This window comes from Leopardus geoffroyi, chromosome A1, assembly GCF_018350155.1.
Source record: "Leopardus geoffroyi isolate Oge1 chromosome A1, O.geoffroyi_Oge1_pat1.0, whole genome shotgun sequence".
NCBI classification, from domain to species: Eukaryota; Metazoa; Chordata; class Mammalia; order Carnivora; family Felidae; genus Leopardus; species Leopardus geoffroyi.
The window spans coordinates 128,955,560-128,966,331 of NC_059326.1; the positions used below are offsets into that span (position 1 = coordinate 128,955,560).

General features: G+C 42.8%; 1 long non-coding RNA gene across 3 annotated transcripts in view; it reads left to right on the forward strand.

Annotated features, from left to right (window-relative positions):
• Positions 1-10,772, forward strand: part of LOC123606167 — a 90,262-nt gene that overhangs the window by 75,035 nt on the left and 4,455 nt on the right. For all 3 annotated transcript variants that reach the window (XR_006716135.1, XR_006716140.1, XR_006716141.1), the window contains exons 3-4: positions 9,328-9,470; positions 10,028-10,272. This is a non-coding gene — a long non-coding RNA (uncharacterized LOC123606167). The remainder of the gene's footprint in view (positions 1-9,327; positions 9,471-10,027; positions 10,273-10,772) is intronic.

Sequence of the window (10,772 nt, forward strand, 5' to 3'; positions counted from 1 at the left end):
TAAGAGATTTAAAGAGAGTTTTTAAAGAATTACAGTGTTTAATGAGAAAGTATGAAAGTTTAATTTTCGTAAGATGTTTTTACTAGAAACATCTCTTACTGTTCTTTAAGGGGAAAATATGTATCCAACCCTTTCAAAACAAGTTCTAGATAAGATCATTTTGTGTATTTGAAAGCTGGGTGGTGAATTTTCTACTTTTAGTAACTCAGTTATTCCGTGGGTCTTCTTTTAGGTAGAGGGTATCCTTGCTGTCTAAAATTTACTTGATTAAAATAAGTTAAGAAGTACTTGACAATTCAGTTTATGGAAACGGACTATTATTTGAGATGTGATCCAAAGAATTTCCATTTGGTTACCAGCTTCAGTTTTTGGTGTGTGCAGAGTACAGAAAAATAGAGATAAGGAATACTCACCAATAATCTCACCACACGTTTTTGTCTATTTCCTTCCAGGAGTTTTTCTTAGCATTGTTATCACTTTAAGTACAAAATACTATAAACATATAGAAAAATATAATAAATAATATAATAGGACTCCTGTTTGCTTCAGTATGACAAATTAGATACCCCAAACATCCCTCGTTGAGAACAACCAAAAATGCTAAGTAAAATATCAGAATTAAAAATTATTTTTAAATACATTACTGAACTGATAGGAGACTATGAAATATTCAGGGGCAAATAAAGTGAAAGCAGGAATCCTGGAAGGTAACTGTACTCTAATTTAGCCTTCTCTGTGGAGGCATCTGTAGAGTCCTGGTGGCATTAACCTCAGGTTTTGATGGTGGCATGGGGTAATGCAGACAGGACCAAGGCAAGAACCCAACCAAGGTGAAATTTAATAGAAGACACATACCCCCATATAAAAAGCTAGGACCCCCAGTGTGCAATGCTTTCCATATACAGGTAAACTAGATATAAACCCACCTCACAGATGGGAGTAGCACGGAAACTTGCTTATCTTGACTGTTGTGCTGGGTAGAAGGGGAAAATAAATCTCCTTTGAAAATTTATAATCAGAAACAAAACCACAGAGGGATTTGTGGTCCAGAATTTACATTATCTGTAAGGACCAAAAAAAATTTCAAGCTGAAAATTTTATTTTAAAGTGATTTCACATTTTAATTGCCTCCAGGCACATGGCAGAAATAAAAGAAATATTCTCTGGAGGAACCCACCTTGAACCCAGGTCTTAAAAAGTTCCCACAACTAGACACAAGAGAATCTGGCCTGAATGTCAAAACTCACAAAATACACAAGCAATCAAGACACCATGAGGGAGACCCAAGAAACAAAATAAAAGAATCAGACCCCAAATAACACTGAATATTATAATTGTCAGTTCTACATAAAATAAGTGTATTTTTAATTGGCAGAAATTAATAATAGAGGGGATGAAAATATACAAGGAAAAAAGACTAAAAGTAAAGATCTTATAAATTTGTAAAACAAGTAGAATATCTAAAAATAAAAAAATATTCTAACTGAAATAACTCCAAATGGATTGGGTAAACAGAACATTGGGCACATTAAAAAAAAAAAAAAAAAAGGGGCGCCTGGGTGGCGCAGTCGGTTAAGCGTCCGACTTCAGCCAGGTCATGATCTCGCGGTCCGTGAGTTCGAGCCCCGCGTCAGGCTCTGGGCTGATGGCTCAGAGCCTGGAGCCTGTTTCCGATTCTGTGTCTCCCTCTCTCTCTGCCCCTCCCCCGTTCATGCTCTGTCTCTCTCTGTCCCAAAAATGAATAAACGTTGAAAAAAAAAATTAAAAAAAAAAAAAAAAAAAACTGGTACAAATTATCCATACAGTATAATAGGGAGACAACAAGATGAAAAGTATGAAAAAGAAGCCAAGAGACTTACAAGGTGGATAAGATATTATGTGAATCTAATTGGAATTTCAGAGAACAGACCTAACTTCAATAGTAATCAGGGAAATGCAAAGTGAAACAACAATGAGATGCCATTTTACCTTTCTCATCCTGGTGTAATTCATGACACCCAGTTCTGGGAGGATATTAGACAACCAAGAACTATTTTACTATGTTCTAGCAGGGGTGTAAGTTGGAACAACCACTTAAAAAAATTTTTTTTTAATGTTTATTTCATTTTGAGAGAGAAAGAGAGACAGAGCATGAGTGGGAGAGGGACAGAGAGAGAGAGAGGGAGACACAGAATCCAAAGCAGGCTCCACGCTCTGAGCTGTAGCACAGAGCCCGATGTGGGCCTCAAATGACGAACCGTGAGATCATGACCTGAGCTAAAGTCAGTCGCTTAACTGACTGAGCCCCCCAGGCGCCCCATGGAACAATCACTTTAGAAAGCATTTTGGCGGGGCGCCTGGGTGGCGCAGTCGGTTAAGCGTCCGACTTCAGCCAGGTCACGATCTCGCGGTCCGTGAGTTCGAGCCCCGCGTCAGGCTCTGGGCTGATGGCTCAGAGCCTGGAGCCTGTTTCCAATTCTCCCTCTCTCTCTGCCCCTCCCCCGTTCATGCTCTGTCTCTCTCTGTCCCAAAAAAAATAAATAAACGTTGAAAAAAAAAATTAAAAAAATAAAAAAAAGAAAGCAGTTTGGCAATATTTATTTTAGGGGTTTTAGGGTTTTGCAGTTTTGTTTTTTGTTTTTGAAAATTACTGCATACTCCCATTCTGCAAGAAAGTAGCACATATGAATCTAGCCATTACACAGCCCCAGGGACAAGTTCACTTCAGGAGGGTGCAAGGGCACCTGCAAAGAGAGTAAAAGGTGAAACTGAGGAAGTTCTGGGAATCCTCCTGGTTATTCATTTATTCATTCATTCAACTAATAATTACTGAGGGCCTTTTCTTTAGCAGGTGCTTATAGTTTAAAGGGCTCACCTCTCCAAGCTAGAGTCAGCTCTTTTTAGGGCGTGATGATACTCTATCTGTGCATCCTCAAATCTGCTCTTTTTCCCCTGTAGATTTCAGCATTTGGGCTGTTTTACTAACTTTAGACTTCCTACTGAAAAGAGTCCAGAGTACATGAAAGAAGAGCACAGTTCATTCTACCTTTTGCTAGGAAGGAAAGATGGAAACACAGTTGAAATTCTTCACTCTCCATCCTGCAAGATTCCACTCAGTTCTGATCTTTGTCTGACTATTCCAGCTAATCTGTCTTTCTCATTTCCCAGGCCTCATTTTCTATGGCAGTCTCTTGGTTATTAAAAATACACTTGCAATGGGAGTGCCTGGGTGGCTCAGTCGGTTGAGCACCTAACTCTTGATTTCTACTCAGGTCATGATCCCAGGGTCATAGGATCGACCCCTGTCCACCCCATCCACACTCAGCACAGAGCCTGCTTGGGATTCTCTCTTTCTTCTTCTGCCCCTCTCCCCAATTCACGTGCATGCTCTCTCTCTAAAAGAAAATTTAAAAGTTTAGGGCCACCTAGGTAGCTCAGTCGGTTAATCATCCAACTTCCACTCAGGTCATGATCTTGTGGTTCTTGAGTTCCAGCCCCACGTCGGGCTCTGTGCTGACACCTCAGAGCCTGGAGCCTGCTTCAGATTCTGTGTCTCCCTCTCTCTCTGCCCCTTCCCCGCTCATACTCTGTCTCTCTCTGTCTCTCAAAAATGAATAAACGTTGAAAAAAAATTTTTTGATAAACATTAAAAAAATAATAAAATTAAATAAAATTAAAAAGTTAAAAAAATACACTTGCGGTGAAATTTCTTATAATGGTATTTAAATTGTGAAGGAAATTTCTCACTGCCTTATCATGACTTTTAGTTGTTTGATGACCAGAATGACTTTTTAGATCTCATTGTACCAGACACAAGGTACCATACACAAAGTTAATTATTAGTAAAGATTTTTGAAAAAAAAAATGAATAAAAATATGTGACTGGATGACTTGACAAAAATTGGGGAATTATTTTTAAATTTTATTTGCCAATGTGATCCCTTTTCCTTGTATGACAGATGCCTTTAACTGGAAATCCAGAGAGGGACTGGCATCTGTATATCAAAATATATCATGCTACATATAGTCGAAGCATAGCTGGAGGTATTTGGAAGCAGTTTGTCCTATAGCTATAAATGTGGTATTTTATGATTTTATAAAATTAGCTGCACCTAGCAAAAAAACAGTATCTCCTGAATTGATGTATCCATACACTTGAATGTGCTCTCAAATAGGCCCATTCAAAGCATTTTTAAGCCTTAATTTTCCAATATCAGATCTCATTTTTAATTAAGGCTTAGCTTCCACTCTCCCCTGCATCTCCATAGAAGGATTAGGCCAGACCACATCACATCTGGCTGGGTCTGTGATGTCTCGGGGATTTATGAATGACAAGCGATATTAAAACTGGGGTCGTGTGCAGTCATCCTGAAATCAGAAGCTGAATGCTCCGTTCCCAGCCACGTGGGGTTGGGGTAAACAGGTCATCAAAGGCAGCAGTATCTCTGCTCTCTCCTTTTGTATTCAGAATCTTCCTTCACAAAAAAAATCCAGCACCAGAATCTTGTGGCATTCTCTAATGAGTAACCTGTAATCAAAGCAAAGCTCTTTCTTTTAAATTTTTTTTTTTCAACGTTTATTTATTTTTGGGACAGAGAGAGACAGAGCATGAACGGGGGAGGGGCAGAGAGAGAGGGAGACACAGAATCGGAAACAGGCTCCAGGCTCTGAGCCATCAGCCCAGAGCCTGATGCAGGGCTCGAACTCACGGACTGCGAGATCGTGACCTGGCTGAAGTCGGACGCTTAACAGACTGTGCCACCCAGGCGCCCCAAAGCAAAGCTCTTTCTTAACGTTGGTTATAAAGAGAGCAAGGGGAGAAAGAGACTGGAAGGGGTGTGAGAGAGAATCGGAAGGAGACGAAGTGGGGGCACATCGGGGGTTCACTCGCAGGAGAGGCCTGCCTTTGTGCCCACCAGGAAGACTCATGGGCCCTGTCTATCGGAGTTCCTGCTAATAATATGAGAAACATGCAAACTAGCGAGTTCACACAGAAGTTCAGACATTTTTGGGGCATTACGGAGAATTGTTTTGAAAACATACAATAAGATTATTGAGGGACTGGTTTGTCAGTAAGCAGCAGCCGAAGCTCTGGGAACATGGGACCTTTTCCTAAAACCTCAGTGGTGACCGTGGGTCGTGGAGGGACACTTGTCTCCCTGTGACCAGGGCTGTCCATGCCCATCCCATGTGTATGGTCCATGAGACCGGCTGGGTAGCTCGAGCTGTCTTCATTTCCTCAGTGACTGCTGCCACTGAGCCCATGTTCAGTAAGATTCCAGGGGTCACGCCCTGGCTCCCTGAAGCCCCGGGCTTCTGCCTCTTCCAAGGGTAACATGCTGGAAAACAGGAAGGAGAGAAGCAAATATCCCAAAAGATTTCACTGGGAGACAGAGACATACACATAGATAATATATGTGAAAGCATCTTGAAAAGTTCCACGTGCTACATGAATAAAGTTAATACTACTTCTCTATAATAGCATGGCTTAGTGGATCCACATGTAAGCATTCTTCCATGGGTAAGCTAGTCCTTCAAAGCAGAACCAGTAGTACCATTTTACTAATCCATAATTCAACCTTGTGGAAATTCAACTAGACTTTGTGATGCATGATGGGTGGTCACCAGCAAGTAGAGTCAGAGACCTTTATTTCTTTATTTTTTTTATTTTTTTTATTTTTTAACGTTTATTTATTTTTGAGACAGAGAGAGACAGAGCATGAACGGGGGAGGGCAGAGAGAGAGGGAGACACAGAATCTGAAGCAGGCTCCAGGCTCCGAGCCATCAGCCCAGAGCCCAACGCGGGGCTCGAACTCATGGACCTCGAGATCGTGACCTGAGCTGAAGTCGGATGCTTAACCGACTGAGCCACTCAGGCGCCCCAGAGACCTTTATTTCTTAACTTTGGTTATGGTCAGATAAGCAACGAGAGAATAGGCACTGGCATGTAAGAATTCATGTTAATATGCATCACTTTCTAATTTTCAAAGCACTCATGCTTTACAGCTTCAGAACTGCGTGACATAGGTAGGGATTATTACCTCCCTTTCCCTGGCAAGGAAACTGAGGCCCAGAGAGTTTGCATGGCTTGTCCCCAGGTCACAGGGATGATGAGCGGATGCACCATGACTGTGTAGTCAGTGGCCTCTAGGAAGCAATGCAGAAACGTGGCAGGATATAAATTCTAAACCCAGGGTGTTAAACAATTGAACTGTAGCATCCTAGAGGCCAAAGCCCCTTCCCTATTTGCAGCTACCAGTGTTGCTGAAGAGTGTGCCTGGGGATAGGGTGTGTTTAGACTTGGGTACTTTTATGTCTCATCTGTTGTACCTTCTCTTTCAGAGCCACATGCTCTTGAAGGATGTGGACAAAGGAGAACTTGCTCTGGTATTAGGGTAATTGCAACATGGTAATACTTAGCACACTCAGCACTTTCCACCTAGATGCTATCTCATTAACCTTCCCATGTCTCAGAGAGCCATGTGCTACATGCAATGTTGCTGTAGCCTCCGTTGCTCTAGGAAAAGAGTCAGTCCTCCTCTGAGCCCCAAGATGAGGTCCTTTGGCTCTGCAGCTATTTTGCTGGATTACCGTAGGCCTGAAACTGAGGTTTCCCTTTATTTTTTTGTTTATTTGTTTTTTTAACATTTATTTATTTTTGAGAGATACAGAGACAGAGTGCAAGCGGGGGAAGGGCAGAGAGAGAGGGAGACACCGAATCTGAAGCAGGCACCAGGCTCTGAGCTGTCAACCCCCAGCCTGACACAGGGCTGGAACTCACAGAACCGTGAGATCATAACCTGAGCCAAAGCCGGATGTTTAACCGACTGAGCCACCCAGGTGCCCCGAGGTTTCCTTTTAAATAAAGAGAATGACTGGGGTCCAAGTGACAAATACCATCTACTGTTTTCTGAGTGCAGGTATTTAGAAGTCTCATTGCTATAAAAACGGTTTTTGCCTCTCTAGAACAACACTGAGTAACACATGGATGCTTTTATTTTTTTAATGTTTATTTTTGACCGAGAGACAGAGCATGAGTGGGGGAGGGGCAGAGAGAGAGGGAGACACAGAACCCAAAGCAGGCTCCAGGCTGTGAGCTGTCAGCACAGAGCCTGACTGTGGGGCTCGAACTCACAGACCACGAGATCATAACCTGAGCTGAAGTGGGACGCTCAACTGACTGAACCACCCAGGCACCCCTACATAGATGCTTTTTAAATGTCTGCTACCTAATCCTCACAATGGTGTAGGAAGCACGTGTCATCACCCACCTTATAGGAAACTTTTTATAGGAGATTCGGAGATTAAATGCCTTGCCCGAAGACACGCTGGTGCTAGATGGGAGATTAGGGTTTGCCACCAGCTCTGGGTCTCTTCAGAGCCTCAATGTAAGGTGCCGGGATCCTGTGTGAGGGCTGGTCCCTCGCTTCTTCGGTCTCATGAGCTGAAGGGAAAGAGCGAGAACCCAAACAGACCATCTACTTGGTACCAGCTACAGATGCAGACTCCCCTCCACCCACGGCAGGCTGCCAAGAGAGGGAGGAGGAATGGGAGGGGACAGCACAGCCAGAGCTCATGCGGAGCACCTCGCAGCTCCTGGGCATCTCATCTAAAATCAGGAAGATTTCAAAACCCAGACACTATTTCCAGGGCTGCCAAGAGCCGCGGAGAAGTACGCAGGGGTGTGGAGGGCTTTTCAAAAGCAGGATGAAAGGAGAAGGGAGGACAGAAGTTGGAGAGACCGTTTTGAGGGAGAGGACAGGGTCCTGCTGGGTCAGGGTCAACTCCTGCTGTGGGAGTAAAAGCCTCAATGAAAACATGCCTGGTGTGACCATAAGAGTACTTGTTGATTTGTGAAAAAAATGGCTTACAATACGCAGAATCTGCATTTTAAGATTTGTCCTACCAAATTCATAAGGAAAAGAAATGCTCCAGCCTGCAATGTCAGTAAAATGAAGTGGTGATGTGTACCTAATCAAATCAACAAGAATGCACTTTTTGAGGCCAATTTTTATATGCCTTTATTGTATTTATGTTAACTTCCGGGTTTCATGTGAGAGTCTTGCTAATAATAGGATTTATATAAAATTGGCTGTAAGGGGAGAGGTAGTTATTGTCTCCGGTTACTTATGATCCATGCCGTAATTTCTCAGCTAGCAGCTCAACTTGCAATTATCATTTGTTTGAGTAGGTCCTTGAACCCAGGCCTTGGCCTTGGGAACGGGTGGCCCTGAGCAGGGCTGCCCCACACCCATGGCCTGGTGGTTTGCCTGCTGTGTGCACTTAAGGGTGTTGACATGGTCAGAGGAACTGACGAAATCCAATACTCATTTTTACATTCTTCCATGGAAAAGTGAATTCAGATTGGGATCAGCTTTACTAATAAACACTCCAGAAATAATCAGCCACCTTCCCTGAGGCTACATTTCTCATGCAGTGTCCTTGTTCTGGGCACATGACTAATCACAAAGCTCTGATAAGTAGTGTGTGTTCCATGTAAATTATAATGTCACGCTGACATTTTGGCCTTATATTGATGAAACAGGTATTTCCAGCTCTGTCAGATCAAACGTACAGCCTAATGAATACTTTTGGAGGTCTGCAGCTGATTCTTCACCTACTTACATTTCAGTAATTTATGTTCTCTAAATTAGCACAAAATGACAAACTTCAAGTAGTCATTTGGTTATTCCCATTGCCTTAAGTAGGTGAATAATAAACTGTTCAAAGACTCGTATTTGGGGCGCCTGGGTGGCTCAGTTGGTTAAGCGTCTGACTTTGGCTCAGGTCATGATCTCACACTTCGTGAGTTCAAGCCCCACATTGGGTTCTGCACTGACAGTGCAGAGCCTTCTTGGGATTCTCTCTCTCTGCCTTTCTCTCCCACTCGCTTGCATGTGCAAACTCCCTCTCTCTCTCTCAAAATAAACAACAACAACAAAAAATCCACTAAGACTCATATTTTTCCCTCTTGTCTATTTTCAAAGGGACAGACTCTCATTGTCAGGGGCCCATGTCAGGGTTCTATCATTCCTACAAGCAGATTTCTCTCTTAAGTCCATGCAGAGTCTCTCCTGCTTTAATTAAGATTCCTCTTCCCGTTAGGTCTGCAGAAGTCATGGGGTATAACTATTTGATGTTCAATCCTTGAAACCCTCCATGAACTTGAAAACAGCAACCAGGTTTATCCAGAGGCTTCTCTACCATGAGATAAACCCTGATTCCTTTTAACTTTCCATTTTGACTCTGCTTCTCCCAATACAGGCTCCTCCCCTCTGGGGTCTTCCCATTTTTATCATGTGGTGATGCACTTATTGGGATGCATTCAGGGGTCCATTCTCTTTCAGTGAAAGCGGGCAGGCCAGTGACTCCACCTCAACCACACCATGGAGGATGTCTCTGTGGTCTCATGTCCACCTTCATTTGCAAGATGTCTGCCACAGTTCCAGATAATCCGTGGGATCTCAGGGAAAAGAAGACAACTTCTCCTGTGAGTCTCTCTATAAGAAAAGCCCTTTTCCAAAATTCCCCAGGTGGCTTACTCTCAGACCTCATTGGCTAGAATTGGGCCACAGGCCAGGGGAAGAGGACAGCCCACATTGCACAGACCAGTCACCATTCATACCCTGCCCCCACTTCTGCTCTGGCAAGAGGAGTCATTTCCTGAGCACATAAGTTTGTGGAGAGTGAAATGTCAAACAAAATCAAGGCTCAACCAGCAAGGGTAAAGGGGAAAGGAAAGTGGCAGTGGTGGCTGTTAGATGGGCAGTCAGCTGTGTTTGCCACAGGTGACCCAAAAAATGGAGAGTAAAACTATTCTCCACCTAGTTCAAAAAAATTTTTTTAAGTTTATTTATTTTTGAGACAGAGTGAGAGACAGAGCATGAACGGGGGAGGGGCAGAGAGAGAGGGAGACACAGAATCGGAAACAGGCTCCAGGCTCTGAGCCATCAGCCCAGAGCCCGACGCAGGGCTCGAACTCACATAGTTCAAAATATTAACAGCAACACAGCAAAACAAGTAATAACAAAACCCTTTCTGTGTCAGGTATTGTGACAACTAGCAAGCACACAAAAGTGAACATCACGTGGGCCTTGACCTGGAGAGCTAGCAAGCAAACCGGCATCCCATGTCATTTCAAAATTGTATAGTAAGCAAGGAGAGGCATGCAGTGTTCTGGAAGCACAGAGAAGGATCCCTCAGCTCTACTGAGGAATGATTCCTGGGGAGAGACCAAGTGGACTGGCTATAGATGCTGAGAATGAGTTTGACTATAAAGACAATGCTGTAAGGTATGTGATTCTTGATTTTCTAATCTTTGTGTAACATTTTATGTTTTATTATTATGGTTCATCTACAGTTGATGAAATAGAAAATCCCTTCAAGCCTGAGGGTGGTGTCCTCTGCAAGGATCATTTCCCATGAGTTCAGTTTTTCGTATTTTGTATCTGGATGGAATCCATTTTATGATCACAGAATTCCATATTTAAACAAGGAAGCCGCTCATCCAGTAGGAAAATGTGTGAGGGAGTGCAAATGAATTCAGTCTTAATCATTATGATGTCACTGGCTCTGTAAGTGGATTTGTTTTTCAGTATTATAAGAGAACTTCAGTAATTTGAACTGAGGGGGAATCAGTCAGAATGAGTGAAAGTCTATCATGTACAATTGTTTTATTACTTTTATTTATGTGCATGCTAAAATGGCAAAGAGTCGCTTATGAGGAATCTGTGTTAAATTGATAAGAATGATTTCCTTAGCATATTCACTACCTCCTTAAAAATGATCTTCA